Source organism: Staurois parvus, unplaced genomic scaffold, assembly GCF_062004578.1.
Source record: "Staurois parvus isolate SC_StPar_1 unplaced genomic scaffold, SC_StPar_1.0 ptg000202l, whole genome shotgun sequence".
Lineage (NCBI taxonomy): Eukaryota > Metazoa > Chordata > Amphibia > Anura > Ranidae > Staurois > Staurois parvus.
In genome coordinates, this window is record NW_028317998.1 from 1,014,252 (window position 1) to 1,030,824 (window position 16,573).

General features: G+C 40.1%; 1 protein-coding gene across 4 annotated transcripts in view; it reads right to left on the reverse strand.

Annotated features, from left to right (window-relative positions):
- Positions 1–16,573, reverse strand: part of PAK3 (p21 (RAC1) activated kinase 3) — a 224,141-nt gene that overhangs the window by 57,307 nt on the left and 150,261 nt on the right. The window lies entirely within an intron of this gene.

A 16,573-nucleotide genomic window follows, 5' to 3' on the forward strand; every position in this document is an offset into this window, starting at 1 on the left:
CCAGGACTTCTCCAGAGCTTCCCCCATCCTCTGGAACTCTCAACCCCAATTTATCAGACTATCGCCTCACTTTGAGGCGATCTCTGAAAACCTCTCTCTTCAGGGAAGCCTATCCTGCCCTCAGCTAATAATGGAATCTTCTACTCTTCCAACCAGTCCATCCCCCACAGTTACTACCTTTTATACCACTAGCCCCTCCCTCCTAGATTGTAAGCTCCAAGGAGCAGGGCCCTCCTATCCCTTTTGTATTGAACCGTATTGTTGCTGTATTGTCTCCTGTTATATTGTAAAGCGCTGAGCAAACTGTTGGCGTTATATAAATCCTGTATAATACTAATAATAATACTTACAGTAGGGAACAAATACTTCCGATACTGAAACTGATACCTTTGTGATGCGATTTGAGCCGATACAAAATGAATGGGCTCAAATCACACTGCAAAACATTTCATGCGATTTGAACAGGAATGTGGTGTGATTCCTGTCTGAATTGCATGCAGTTTTCCACACAGCTCCTGTGTGAATCCAGGCTTGCCATAGTGACTTTGAGGCTGAGTTCACACAGGAGTGGTGCAGGAAACCTCCCTGCATGAAGGGTTTCACCAGCTCCAGCTCCCGATCCCACTGTGAACATCAGCGGCTGCGTCTTGGATTCCTCCTGCCTTCTGAGTCTCCCATGGCTCCCTCCCCCCAGCCTCTAGCGTTTCCAGCCATCCTCTGGACCCCCCAGGTGCCACTGTACCAAATTGCTGATCCCCCCTGTCAGACAACAAAAAGCTACGTTGCAGGTCTGGGGATTTGAAATCCCCATGGCTTTCTCTCCTCTCCTTTCAGTGCTGACAGTATGGATTATAGGGATTCTATTGGTCAGCACCGTCACATGAATGGACCTGACCAATTAGAAGCCATCTAGCCTGTACTGTCAGCACTGCAAGGCTCAAAGTCACTATGAAAGCCTAGGTTCACACAGGAGCTGTGCAGGAAACCACATGAGATTTGGACAGGAGTCACACTGCATTCCTATTCAAGTCTCATGCAATTCTTTGCAGTGTGATTTGAGCTCATTCATTTTGTATGGGCTCAGAACGCACTGCAAAGGTAATGTTAATCGGTATCAGTGAGTACTTGACCAAAAGTATCGGTACTTACCTGTAAAATCCCTAGCTTAAAGAAAACCTTTGCTTGGGCCGTACATCTTTGGTACCTCTCTCCCCAGCAGAACATACTCACCTTTTGTTTCACTTTGTTTAGCAGATTGGAGAAAACACATCTGGTGTAGAGTGGAGCATCCAACTTACTTACATTTATGTTACAACACTGGTGCCGAGCAAATAGTCCAGCGCTGAAATATGGGGGCATGCAAGGAGTCCACAACCTTATGTAGACTCCAACCAAATTTACTCAGAGCTTACACTGAGCTTTTGGAGGCTGGAAGTACAGTAGTGAAGAAAAGGAAATGTGACTATGTACCACTGGGGAGGAGAATATTCACATAAACATGTTATTTTGTCCTTCAAGTACACAAACCACAAAAAAATATGGAGGCTTCAAGTAGAACTATAGGCAAAACATTTTTTTTTTAATTTTAGATAGGGTTTTTTTTTCTTTGCCATCTGTGCCCCATTGGGGAGATTTACCATTTCTTCCTGTCCCATAACCAAAACCAGAAGTGAAAGGAAATCCCTGCAAAGGGAACCCATTGGGGCCCCCAGGTCACCAGAACTAGTGTCCCCATTGAAAGATTTCTTCTCTATTACTGTTCTGGGGAAAACCCAAAATTTTGGAGTTTCTCTTTCACTTTTGATGATAACATCAAACAGGACCAATAGAGAGGACAAATCTTCCTAGTGGGGCAAAAGGTAGTAATGAAAACCTTAATAAAAACAGGTTCCAATCCATCTCCACTCTGTGCAAGTTTTGCCTTCAGGTATTCTCTCAGTATATTCAGTACAATTGCACGCCTAAATGGAAGGTGAACTACTTCAGTAACCAACCCTAATAATTCTGACAGAGTGCAGTTAGACGCAAAAATATGACCAACTGGGCCTTCCACCTCAGTGTATTTCACCTCAATGGTCAGCCAAGAGCCTGTGATGGACTACTACCCTGTTCACTGAATCATTCTTGCAGTTCAGTCTATTTTCCTTATTACTTCCCCAACATATCCACTGTTTCAGATTTTTTTCCCCTAATACTGCCTAATATACAGTTTATGTAGTACCTAATTTTAGGTGTCAAGGACATCAGGTCCATTTATTATACTGCATGTGTCCCTATCAAAAAGTATACCTTTTAAATTTATCACATATATAGCTGTGCTCAAACGTTTGCATACCCTGGCAGAAATCATGAAATTTTAACATTGACATTGAAAATATGACTGATCATGCCAAAAAACTGCCTTTTATTTAAGGATAGTGATCATATGAAGCAGTTTATTATCACAGAGTTGTTTGGCTCCCTCTTAAATCATAATGATAACAGAAATCACCCAAATGGCCATGATCAAAAGTTTACATACTTGGAATGTTTGGCTTTGGTACAGACACACAAGGTGACACACACAAGTTAAAATGGCAATTAAAGGTTAATCTCCCACAGCTATGGCTTTTTAAATTGCAATTAGTGTCAGTGTAGAATAGTCAATGCGTTTGTTAGCTCTCACATGGATGCACTGAGCAGGCTAGATACTCAGCCATAGGGAGCAGAAAAGAACTGTCAAAAGACCTACTAGAACTTAATAAAGATGTAAAAGGATATAAAAAGATATCCAAAGCCTTGAATATGCCAGTCAGTACTGTTCAATCACTTTAAGTGATTCAGTGATCTCTTGGTACCAAGCTGAGGTCAGGCAGACTAAGAAAGTTTGCAGCCATAACTGCCAGAAGAATTGTTAGAGATACAATGAAAAACACACAGGTGACTGCTCTAGAAAAAGGCAGTGTGTTTTTTTCAGGGAGCACAATACGATGATACGTGAACAAACATTAGCTGCATGGTCGATTTGCCAGAAAGAAGCCTTTACTGCACCAGTGCCACAAAAAAAGCCCAGTGAGGCATGTCAAGGTGTTGTCGGCATATTGCAACTGGGCAAAATGTCATGATTTCTGCCAAGGTATGAAAGTTTTGAGCACAACTGTAATTTTACTCATAACTGGAGAAATGTGTTAAAAGGAAACCTGTACTGTCAGAGATATGAAGGCTTCCATTGAAAATGCAGTTGTTTGGCTGTTGGTTGCAATACCTTTTGAGTCACTGATCTGGAGCAAGCATTTAGATCCATCAAAGGCAGAAGGAAAAATCCTAAGAATGAACATATCTTATTTGCTCCTATTTGGTCTGCTAAATATACAATTGAAAATGTTTGTTATTTTATTGGTCAATAAGTGCAAAACAAAAAAAAACATTGATTCTGCCAGACTTATTGTAAGCTGATAATGTCTTGTGCTCTCTGCCTCTGCAGTACACTTATCAGTTATGTGGTTTCTATCCATCTCTGAATTACAAACAACTCTCCCCATGCTACAGAGATAAGGAGCAGTGACGGTGTCCTGCAGTCAAGTAGTAAATGCTCCCCTACACCGATACAATACAGTGAGAGAGTTTCACCTCAATTGAACAGGAAGTGTGTTACTGACAGTATCACCATGTGAAAGTGAAGAAAGAAAAGATTGAAATGTGAAAAATAATCTTTATACTACATTTAAAGGCTGGTAATGTGCAGTATATAAAGACAGGTAGGGGGGGAAACTATAGGATTTTTGTATTCACTGTAAAATTAATTTCTTGGAGTCTACTTAAAAAAATTGGGATTTTCAAGACTGTTGGATTATACAACTGCCTACAAGAGAAATGGACACTTGCAACAAAAAACGTTGGCCAAGATAGGATACCCGCACCTACAACCATCATATCTGAGCTTTGTATAAAGTAGTACTAACATCATGAAAATAAACAAAGAGGTGAAACACAAGAAGAGGATTCTATGGTGAGTACAAAAACAAACTGGTTTTCTTTCTAGTTCATTGACCGACACAGGAAAACTTGACTTTTGGGACATCCGAAAGAGATGTGGCAACAATGCTAAAAAGGGTAACCGACTCAAGAAAATATAACAGATGACTGGGGACTGTCTGCAATTCAAAGAGCTGACTGAAGGGCCTAATGCTTGAAACTGGCATCAAATGAGACCTGAATATATGCCTGCTAGAACTCAGAAAAGGAAAAAAGGATCCCAGATGGTAGCCTTGCATATTGGAAAAAGTTGGATGATGCATAAAAGAGCAAGAAATGCTCACAGTTCTAGTAGAGTGCACTTTGACAGGAAAGGCTGTAACCAAATTGAACAAGATTCAGTACAATGTTCTAAAACAAGTATATGAAAGACCGATGGTCTCTGAAACAACAAAGAGCCAGCAAAAACCTGGCCATTGAAAGTGTAGGAGTCAACCACTGGTCTAGACATGGTCGCAAGAAAAACAGGATTTGTCTTATGGAGGAACTCCTAGGATGGAAGCACCAAGACTCATACCAAGTGAAGTATGTTTTTCATGTCCAATGACAGGTCATATGAAAAATAGCCTTCCTAGCTGTTAGCATTGTGGGAAATAAAAATCCAGGTCCAAGTGGGCTCGATGGAGATCTACTAATCTGTGTCGGGACACAAAGGTTGAAGGAGAAAAAGGGAATGAAACTCTAGTTTGTAGGCCTGGGATACCACCTCCAGCACCCAAGTGTTGGAAATGCAAGTTGTCCAAGAATTCCCCTATGTTTGAAAGTGAGGGTGCATCTGCATGCCAAGAAATGCTTCTTTAGGGATTTGACAGACTCTGAGCGCCAGACTTTGCAGCCAGATTGTGAACCTGGCTTTAAAGGATCTTAATGAGGAACTGGAGAAACAAAAAGGAACATTTTTACAGATGCATGAACAATGCTAGGTCTAGTACAACAGGAAACTATACCTCCATCTCAAGAATACTCAAAACACAATATTGGGCCATCAGACAACACTGTATTAAAAAAAGGCATGATTCTGTAATGGAAATCACTGCATGTGTTCAGGAATACTTACAAAAATTACTATATGTGAACACAGTTTGCTGTGTCATCCAAAAATTCAAGTTAAAGCTCTATCATGCAAAGAAGAAGCCATATCTGATCATTATCCAAAAACACTGCTGTTTTCTCTGGGACAAAACTCATTTAAAATGGTCTGTTGCAAAGTTGGAAACTGTTCTGTGTTTAGACAAATCGAAATTTGACATTCTCTTTGGCAAGCATGGACTAAAGAGGAGAGGAACCCTCCAGCTTGTTATTAGTGTTCAAAAGCCTGCCTTTCTGATGGTATGCGGTGCATTAGTGAGTATGGAATGGGCAGCTTGCATATCCGGAAAGGTACCATCAATGCTCAAAGATATATCCAGAATTTAGAGCAGCATATGCTGCTATCCAGACTACGTCATTTTCAGGGAAGTTCTTGCATATTTCAGCAGAGCATACTGCATCTATGACATCATAGCTTTGTAGTAGAAGAATTTGGGTGCTTAACTGGGCTGCCTGCAGTCCAGACCTTTTACCAAATGAACATATTTGGCGTATCTTCAAACAAAAAATACAACAAAGGAGACTCTGGACTGTTGAGCAGTTGGAAATCTCTCAGACAAGAATGGGACAACATTCCTCTCCCAAAACCCCAGCAACTTTCCTCAGTTTACAGATGTTTACAGAGTGTTGTTAAAAGAAGAGAAGATGCTACACTGTGGTAAACATGGTCATGTCCCATATTTCTTGAGATGTGATGCTGCCATCAATTTCAAAATTACCTTATTTTGTTTCTTCAGTTTAAACATTTGATATGTTTTCTATTTTCTCGTGAATAAAACATAGGTTTATGAGAATTGCAATCATTGCATTCTGTTTTTATGTGGATTATAAACGGCATCCTAACCTTTTTTGGAATGGGCTGTATTTTCTAGTATAAATAATATCCCTTCAAAAGCATGTCTATTATCATTTATTTTCTGTGCTGTCCCACTGTCACTTCAGAAGCCCATGGGCAGTGCAGTAATGAATAGGAGTTCAGTGCTTTGACATGCTGGCACCGACTGCATCCACACACTTCTAAGCGGTCCATCTCAGGAGTTGCAAGGAAAGGTGGCTACATTCCACTTACAGTGTCAGCATCTAAAGCCAGTATATCCACCTCTATAATGGAACTGTGGTAAGAGTAGTTTTTACAATTATAGTGAAAAATCTGCACTCTATTATCGGCTGGAGAAATTTCCAGGATTTAACATATCCGTAATGAATTTACCAGTGCTCATTAGCTAACTGATAAGATTTGCAGGATTTAACATATATGGCATGAATTTACCAGCACAGAAATAAGCAGAGAACAGCAGAGCTGAAGAAGACCCCAGCAAAAATTAGGAATGATGGTTGTAGATGGGGTTATTCTTTTTTTGGTGCAGGGTCCATTTCTCCTGCAGGCAGTAGGATACCTCAACAGTCTAAGAATTCCTGTGTCTCTCAATGGACAGGAAAAAACGTTTAGATATGCTTGAAGGCTGAGATTCTAATCTACATGCTTGTCCTAGATTAATGACTGAGAGAGTACTGAAGCCATTGAAGCTGCAAAAATTTAATTAACACCCAAATGCAGGCCGCAAATGCTGTACGCTTGCCTACACCAGATCACATGGTACTTTTGAACCAAGCAAACCAGTTACAGTGTGTTTTAAAGAGTAATGCATGCACTACTTTTGTAACAGTGCGTGCGATTTCAGTCAATTCAAAATGATTGGACTTGAAATTGCACCGCACTGATCTGTATGTGTAGCGTGTTCCTGTGCTATTCAGCTCCGGGCATGGTGTTAATTGACCCTAAATGATACAGATCGAATTATATTTCTCTAATAACTGATAGGAGCAACCCAAAGTGCATTTAGTGGATACTGTCCATATTAGTTCAGCCCCTTCTTGACACCATCTCAGTAAGTCATTTGCTTTATGAAAAATGTGTAAATTTCCAAGAATTCACACAGTGATGTCTTAAGTCACATGTACAATTATCTGCAACAATTAAGAAGAAATCTCAAACATTTTAACATTTTGTGTGTTGTGTTGCTCCTGTGCCCTAGGCACCAAAGTGCATGTAGCACTTTGTTCCCTCTTACTAGGTAGTGTTGTTCCCAAGACATGTGGCCAACAGTGCACAACCCCCCTTTTTGCTTACCACTGTACAACCATGCAGCTAGCAAGGAGATGAATATTTAATTAGTTGTGATTGACAGTAATTGTCTCAGACACCAGGCGCTCTCCCAATAAATGTCCTCACTAGATATGCAAGGGGAAGGGGCTTGTCAGTTCCTCTGTTCTACCCTCTCTGTCTTTTTGAACACTGAAAGGCTCAGCTGGATCTGCCATGTGGCGATCCAGCTTCACCAACTGCTAGAACACAGGCAGCAGGGCCACACTGCAACACTGAATGCTAGGATGCAGGCAGACAGGCTTCCCAGTATCACTGGTTGTTAGGATGAAGCTGGCAGGGCTGCATAGCATCACCGATTGCTAGGACACAGGCAGCTGAGCCGCACGGAATCATTCATTTCTATAAAAACCAATGACCCTGTGTGGCCCAGCTGCCTGACTCCTAGCAATCAATGAAGCTGGATGGTGGTATATCCAGCTAAACCTGTTTGAAAAAACAGGGGAACGGACAGCTCTCCTGAGAGGCTCGTCTACTAGGTGTGCTCACGAAACTGAGATGGTGGCAACTAAGCACTGCCTGAGCTTAAAATCAGTAATGCCCACAAATCAGGCTTCAGTGGAGGAGCAAAGAAGCCGGGAAGCAAGGAATAAAGACAGTTTCCTTCACATTTCAATAGTGGTTCACTGAAAAGGCCAATATAGGTATTTAGATGTGACTGTATTGTATGAACCTGTATTTTATTTTTAATGCTTTTGAGAGTTCTTCTTTAACCACTTCAGTAGTACACAGTATTTCGAGAGTCTGAAGAGTTTAAAACAAGATCACGGATGCAATATCATCTATAAGCTTGTTTTTGTTTTATTCAGCCAACTCCCAGCTTTGTAAAAATGATCCAAACAGTTATGGAATATAGCCGCCTGATGATTTTTATGGCACTCATGGTGTACAAAATGTATGAACCTGTACTTTGGGTTTTTTTATATGCTCATAAGAGTTTTTCTTTAAGCACTTCGGCTCTCTGGGATGTACATGGTATCTACAGAGTCTGAAGTGTTGAAAACAAGCTTAAGACTGCAGTAGCAGCTGTGAGCTTGTTTCTGTTTTCTTTGCCCAGCTCCCAGCTTTAATGAAAAAGTTATCAGGGCAGCTGAATAGCCATCCAATTACCTTTACAGTACTCTCAGTTCCTCAATCTCCTCTGCTGTGCATGAAGCAGGAAGTGCACAGCTATGAGCTTTACCATCTCCAGAGTTGTTATTCCTCGTCTGGCGTGGCCAGGAAAGCAGCTAATCAAGCACATCCCTTGCTGTAATAGCTACAGTAGAGAACAGAGGTGATATTGGGATGTCTCCATAAAAGGAAACTGTCACCTGCGCAATGCTATCACATGGGGGTTTGTAGCCCTCTTCTGATGGCAATAAAGTTAAAAAAAAAAAAAAGAGACACATTTGGTATTTATTGAAATGAAATTACATCAACTTTTATTTTGTACAAATAAAACATAATAAATTGTGTTTGTGTGCAATAACATTCATCTTAGAGTTTTTCCCTGCAAATAGATTTGATAAACCGTTGTGCAAATAATGTGCAACATAAAAAACTTCAACTACCATCTTATTATTATTTAGGGCTTTTGCATTCAGAAAGATAGAAAGCTCAGAAAGTTTTTTGGGGGGTTAAATAATTTTATAGCCAAAAATGCAGATTTTAACAAATGTGCAAGATAGGAAAAAAATTACTCTTGAGGGGAACTTGTAAACTGGCCCTCCACTGATATCCCTCTAACTTCCCATCCCAGCTGAGGAGTAGACATGCCTGAGCAGTCTACTGATTACATCACAGAGCATGAGAGCAAAAGCCTGAACGAGACAAGTGTTAAATGTAGCATTCTTTTTACTGCTTGGTTAAAAAACAAAAATGTAAGCCTTATACTAAATAATGCCATCAGCACCATGGACAGCAAATAAGATACTGCTTCTTATCACATATTCAAAGCCAGATGGCGTTTACAATGAATGGCTAGTTTTCACACTGTATTGCATTACTTTGAAATTTTTTGCATGGAAAAGCATCAATCTTTAGTGGATAAGATTAGCATTTCCATACTAGTGAACACTGCAGCAAACTAATAGCAACGTGGCAGATGTTGCTAGTGGGACTACAGCATTTGAGAACGGGCTTGGAAAACTGATTTATCTTAATGATAAGGAATTTTTTCATGCAGTTTTTGTAGCTGCTCGTTTGTGAAAAGATCTGACTACTGTATATACTCGAGTATAAGCCGAGTTTTTCAGCACATTTTTTGTGCTGAAAAACGCCCCCCTCGGCTTATACTCGAGTCAACGTCTGCAGGGGGCTGCTGTCTCTTACCTGGCTCCAGTCCCACGACGATCCGGTCCAGGAAGCGCGGCTGATCCTTCATTCGGTTCGTCCACTGGATGTTCGCGTGGCTGCTCGGCTCCGCCTTCTCTCCAGTGATTGGCCGCCAGAACTGTAGCTCAGGAAAGGCACACAGGCGGCCAATCACCAGCGAGGAGGCGGAGCTGAGCGGCCCCGCGAAAATCGAGTGAAGGAGATGCAGGTAAGTGTGCCGTGCTTAGGTGCTGCTGCAACCACATATGCTGGCTGCAGCAGCACCATACTGGAACAGGGGTCAGCAAGTGTCAGTGGGAGGAATAGTGCCCCATCATTGGTGTCACTGATACCAATGATGGGGCATTATTCCTCCCACTGACACCAACGATGGGGCACTTTTCCTCCCCCCACTGACACCAACGATTGGGCACTATTCCTCCCCCCCCCCCCACTGACACCAATGATGGGGCACTATTCCACCCCCCACTGACACCAATCATGGAGCACTATTCCACCCCCCACTGACACCAGTCATGGGATACTATTCCTCCCCCCCACTGACACCAACGATGGGGCACTTTTCCTCCCCCCCACTGACACCAACGATGGGGCACTATTCCTCCACCCCCCCACTGACACCAATGATGGGATACTATTCCTCCCACTGACACCAATGTTGGAACACTATTCCTCCCACTGACACCAATGATGGGACACTATTCCACCCACTGACACCAAAGATGGGGCACTATTCCACTGACACCAATAATGGGGTGCTATTCCCCCCACTGATACTAATGATGGGGCACTATTCCTGCCACTGATACCAATGATGGGGCACTATTCCTCCCACTGACACCAATGATGGGGCGCTATTCCTCCCACTGACACCAATGATGGGGTACTATTCCTCCCACTGATACCAATGATGGGGCACTATTCCTCCCACTGACACCAATGATGGGGCACTATTCCTCCCACTGATACCAATGATGGGGCACTATTCCTCCCACTGACACCAATGATGGGGCACTATTCCTCCCACTGACACCAATGATGAGGCACGATTCTTCCCACTGGTGTTCCCACCCTCGGCTTATACTCGAGTCAATAGTTTTTCCCAGTTTTTTGTGGTAAAATTAGGTACCTCGGCTTATATTCGGGTCGGCTTATACTCGAGTATATACGGTATGTGACTTATAGTTGTTGGATAATAGAATTTAGCCATTTATTGACAAGATTGTCTGTCAATACCTCTATCTTTGCAACTTGTGTGACTTCCCTATCCAAGTTTAGTTGGGCTGATCAGTTGATTTCACTGAGAGGCAAGGATTTAACTAATACTATTATATCTGTTATCTGATATGCACTATATTTTTCGCTGGGTGAAATTTTATTTAAGCTTTTAAATGAAACATCTCAGGATTGCCGTTACCTGCAGCAGCCAAGTCTACCATCCTATACTGGAGGATGTTACTGTCTTCTGGATGTGGGGATAGTTCCAGAGTGCAAGCCGCAAAGAAATCACAATGAATGGTCGGCTTTGAAGTTACACTGAGTAACGAGACCTCAAATCCACACTGGTGTGAACCAGGGCTAAGTGCTGTATTTTGATGCAAGCCTTTAATTATAAGTAGAAGTCTTTGCAACAGCTTTCCTTACCAGTTCCCTTTATTCATTTTACTGCCAGACCATTTAGCATAAAGTACATATGGCAGTCAAGCCATACCATTATGATTAAATAGACATCATAAAATATCTGTGCTGAAAATTAAAAATCAAATTATATATGCCAAAAATATTGCAATAAATAGCATTGCAAGTTTATCTAGTATTTGATACCTGACACAGGAAGCTTTGTCACTGACAAGCATCTGGGGTTGGTGTAGGCCAAAATAGATTACATTGGGTTTGAAAGCAAAAAGCAGTCATAAATAAATAACCATGGGGATAGCAAACTAAATGCTAAATGTGTTATGTTTCTGGTGTCCGTGTTACTCTATACTTTACCATTAGAATTACCCTACATACGTTAAGTAGCTCACAATGAGGGCCACTGAGAGTTTTTGATACATTAAAAGGATTTTGATTAAATTAAATGTTTAAAAAAAAATGCTTATTTTCCAAAAACTAAAACTCCAAGGACATGCTTGGTAGCATTGCTAGGAAAACATGAAGTGGGATTATTCCTTTGCTCCAAATCGAACTGAAACAGTAGTTAGTACAAGCAAAGAGGTGTGTTGGGCATGCAATGGTCAGTTGTGCCATGTGAAGCTTCAAAATAAAAAATTAAATTAAATACAAACAAATCCAAGTCAGGATCCCATGCAGCTTTCCCCCAGTTGTGGTTCTATTAATCTAATAGCAAACACAGAGCACAGCCAAGGTGAGGTGAAAACAAAGGGATTACAGGGGACGTATATGAATTACATATCACCAGAAGAAACAGACATTTGTTATGGTAACTGGTGTAATCATTTAGAGAGGAAAAATTATCATACAGTGTTACACATTCCAATGGCACTTCCAAACTTTCCAGAAAGTATAAAAGTGAAAGAGAAGGACAAAGTGGTCAATCAAATACAACTTATTTACAACAGCCTGACCATGTTGGCACATTAACAGTTTAATGTGTATAGGATCTCTCCATCCAAAGCTGAAATATTCATTTTCAGGGGAGACAGAAAGGCTGAACATACTGACTTTTTTCATCTTCAAGGCACTACTGGCATCTGAGTTCCCCACCCATCTGCCATAGTCAATAATGAAGGGGGGGGGGGTCATTCTCACTGCTAAATTTGTAGATATCTCAAATTATGGAGAGAGATGTAGGAGGAATGAGATTCTGAAATATCTGCTTTGAGTAGACTGACGCTTTAAACAAAACCTGTCAGTGTTAAAAGGCATAAGCAGCCAGTTAGCACACAGCAATAATCAGCCTGCTGGAGGCTCTATCGGTATAATATATATTCAATTTTTGTCTGAGGCGGCTTATCACGCCTATTTATACTGGGACAATATAATGTGTCTACAGGCCAGGCAATGAGTGAGGATAAATACTACACCAAAAGACGTTTCAGGTCTTCACAAACAGTAAAAGACAAATTTGAGTTACACACAGATTACGGACAACTATAAAAACTTAATGTATTTAATTTACAAAGAGAGAATGTATCTAAAAATGCCACTGAACACTTATAATAGTTTTTCACTAGTGTGTGCCTTGGGCTGGCCCTGTCACAGTGTTTTCCGGGGGCATTTTATGATGTTCCACATAACTTATCCAGGGCAATTCTATTAAACATTTCTACTGACTTGTTGCATGCAGCATCTTTAAAAAAATAATCGGGTTGATTTACTAAAACTGGGGGCAGTGGCTTTGTCCATTCAGCCACTGAATCCCAATTAACATGAATGGAACTGCCTGTATTGGGATGTACAAAACACCTCTGCATCCCCAAACGCGCAAACACAGCCCTAGCACGGGTGTACGGTATAGTACCCCTGTGTGAACAAGGCCTTTTACAGAATATGGCAAAGGAACAGTTCATCTGGCAGAAGTGTTGTAATTCATATAACTACTATCAGGCAGCACAGCCAGGAGGGTGACACTACTCTCTCTGATTTAAGTTAATATAGCGGTGTCAACTCCCTTCCCTCACCCAATCGGAGTGCTGCTGTACAGGGGATGACAGAAGGCTGATATAGGGACAAATTCAGATATGTGTGCTTGCTGTATGTAAAAATGCATGCCATTATTTTTAAAAGAAGTATTCTACTGCATTAAATAGTATTTTTCATCTTTCACTGGGTTCAGGGTTAAAGATTGCTTTTTTTTAAAAAAAAAAATGAAAATGGCCTCAGCAGTATAGGGTATTTTATATTGGTGCTAGTATTAATAAAAAATATATTTCCTGTTACTGGAGGATGTAAAAAGTCCCCAAAACACACTGTGACAAACCCAAGCATAGCTGAAGCCTCTTCCTAAAATTGCTAGTTCCATGGCTGTCATGCAGAGACTCTTGATTTACTACTTTGGGCCAATAACCTGTAACAAGTATACAGAAACGGACATTTCATTGTCTCAATCTGCACACTTATTCCAGATCAGTGGCTCAATGTATTGAACCTAATGGGTCACATAACAGCCAGGAACCTCTCATTTTCAGAAGGAAATGGTAGCAATCTTTTCCACACGTCAGATTTACTTTAAAGTGTATGTAAAGGCAAAACTTTATTTATATTGGATGGAGTGCAGAAGGATGCTTTTTCATTGCAGTTTTTGTCCTCACTGGGGAGATTATCCATCAAATTATTTGTCCTGGTGACCATTGTCATGAAGACAGAAAGTAAAGGGAAGTCTTAAATTAATTGTCTTTCGAGGAAGACTCAGCCCAAATGTTCTGGTGAAAACTGTCTAAAAGAATACCCTTCACACTGGGGAGATTTACCCTCTTATTCCGTTCATTCTCTAAGACAGAAAGTGAAGTGCACCTTTTTCATTCAAAACTAAACAAATAAACATTTTTGACTATTCATACACTTTAATGAGTTTAACTTTCTGGTCAGACAGGGTGCAGAAATATGTCTGACCCAACATAAAATTGCAGGAATGCAAATGTGGCACCAGATGTGTACTTAAAAAACTAAAATTAAATCTTGTCAGTTGCGTTTTCATCAAAAAATGTAAAATTGTGAGCTATATATTTCACACTTACTGCTAAAAATATGACAATAACCCATTATTCGCTTTCTATGTAAAACTCTATACATGTCGCATAGAAAACAAAAATGATCTATAGATGGAAACATTTAACTTACCATCTCTGGTTGTGCAATTCAGCAAGATCAGTAATTATATACAGTTATTCAACAATCTATTAAAAAATTAGAAACGAAGACTTGGAGGAAGAGTCATTAGGCACCATCACTGCAAAACTGCAGCTGCACTGAAATTCCTAAATAATATCATCCTTCCTCTGCTGGAATTACTCCATGTGTTTTTCACTGTTAATTCTTCAAATACAATAAAAACAGTGGCAGAGAATGCAGAGAGGAGCATAATATTCCTGAAGAAACTTCAATGAAGTGGATTGTCATGCTGAAGCTGGGGAGATGAGCATCATGTTGTGGCATTATAAATTATATACATTTAAACTATGGAGGATCTTTGATTGATGAGCTCAAGAAGGCAATTTCTTGTATCATCTGATGAAAGTCATGTAAGCCAATTCCTGTACTTAAATCATTAACTACAGGCTTGGGTAAAGTTTTTGAACATATTTCATAACAGTTAGCAGACTTGCTGACATAAGTATTTTCCACGCTGTTCATTTTCCATCAAATAACTGTGTGTTAATGTAAGGAAAAATAAGACTTAAGGAGTTCTTTGCATTCTTTAGCAAAACAATAAACTGTACTAAGCTTCAAAAGTACAAAAGATGCTGACAGTGTCATTGGTTTTTCTGTATTATTTTCCAGCAACGTTTTCCAATATCATATGCTGAAGAGGAGCAACAGAGCAATAGTTTAGTATGAAGGATTACAAAATGTACAGATGATGAATACAGTGAAGTAACTAATAGCAACCAATTAGCTTTAAGTTTATTTTAAAGTTTACTAAAACGTGTAAGTGGATTTCTGTTTTCATATGTCTCAAGGACTGCTAATGTACATCTATTATTTTTCTAGTGATTATGTCCTAAAAAAAAGCAATGGTTATTTACTAATTAACAGAACTGCCTTTGTTCTATATATTATGATACATTATTTGCAAGCTCCACGAGCTTTTATACACAGTTGCTGTAAATGGGAAGCATCTTATATGCGAAGGAGTTGGAAAACAGCACTTTTGACTAATATTTATGCATTTGTACTTGTTCCAAAAGCTTCTGGAAATATACAACAGGTTACTTTTCCAAAAATAAAAAAGAAGCCTCTGGAATACAAGTGAGTGGGGTAATATGTACAAAATGTGTATATGAACATTGCTGTTTGCTGTTCATTCCAGTACACATGAAGCACAACATAATGCACCTGAATTATAGTTCACCACAATACATAGATGTGAACATTGTGCACTGTGGTGTGCTGCAATGGAAACAAACAATTAAGGTGCATTTTTAACATTGATACAGTGTCTTAAAGTGGTTGTAAACCTTAGTCATGTAATCTGAACAAAGCACATATCTGTAGTATTCGTTTGTCTCTCTCTAAAGTGTCATTTCTCTCTGATGCCTCAGCATGTGTCAATTCTGAAAAGTTTTCCTGACACCCATGATAAAATTGTGATGACCCCAGGGAGCTCAGCACACAGATTATCTATGTGGATGGAGCTTTTTTTTCCTTTCCTCCAATCAGCTCTCACACAGTTTACAAGAACTCCAACTGCAGCTCCCTGCCCCCTCCTCTGTGATGCTAACAGACTAGGGCTCCATACACAGTAGTGTTTTTTATAAGCTCAAAAAATGCTAGAAAAAAAACTCTGGATGAAAAAAGCTGATAACAGAATTTGTGTGCCAGCTTGTAGTAGAGTTTTAGAAGCAGTTAGGTGCTTTTTAGGAGTGTTAGTGTTTTATTAGAGTTTGTACAGTACAGGAAGAAAAAAAAAACCAAGCTGTTAGGGGCATTTAATAGCATTTTAAACCGTTTAGGAGCATTCAATGTTTTCTTTCTGGTGTAAAAACGCTCCCAAAAACTCTACAAAAATGATTCTTATTTCTGCTCCTAAAAACTGAAGCTTAAAAAACACTTCTAGCAGAAAAAAGCATGCATGGACAGATAGGATAACACTACTGGCTTCTAGGAGCAGAATAAAAATGCTCATAATAGCTTCTAGGAGCTTAAAAATCACCTAAGAAGGATTTTATCTAAATCCAGCCCTCTGAACAGATGTAGAAAAGAGAAGACTGCAGATAAACAAGTAAAACTTTTGTAGGAGGATTTGTTTCATCTATGTGTATCATATGAGACCAGTCACTTCACTGGGGGTATATGTAAGGGTTTACA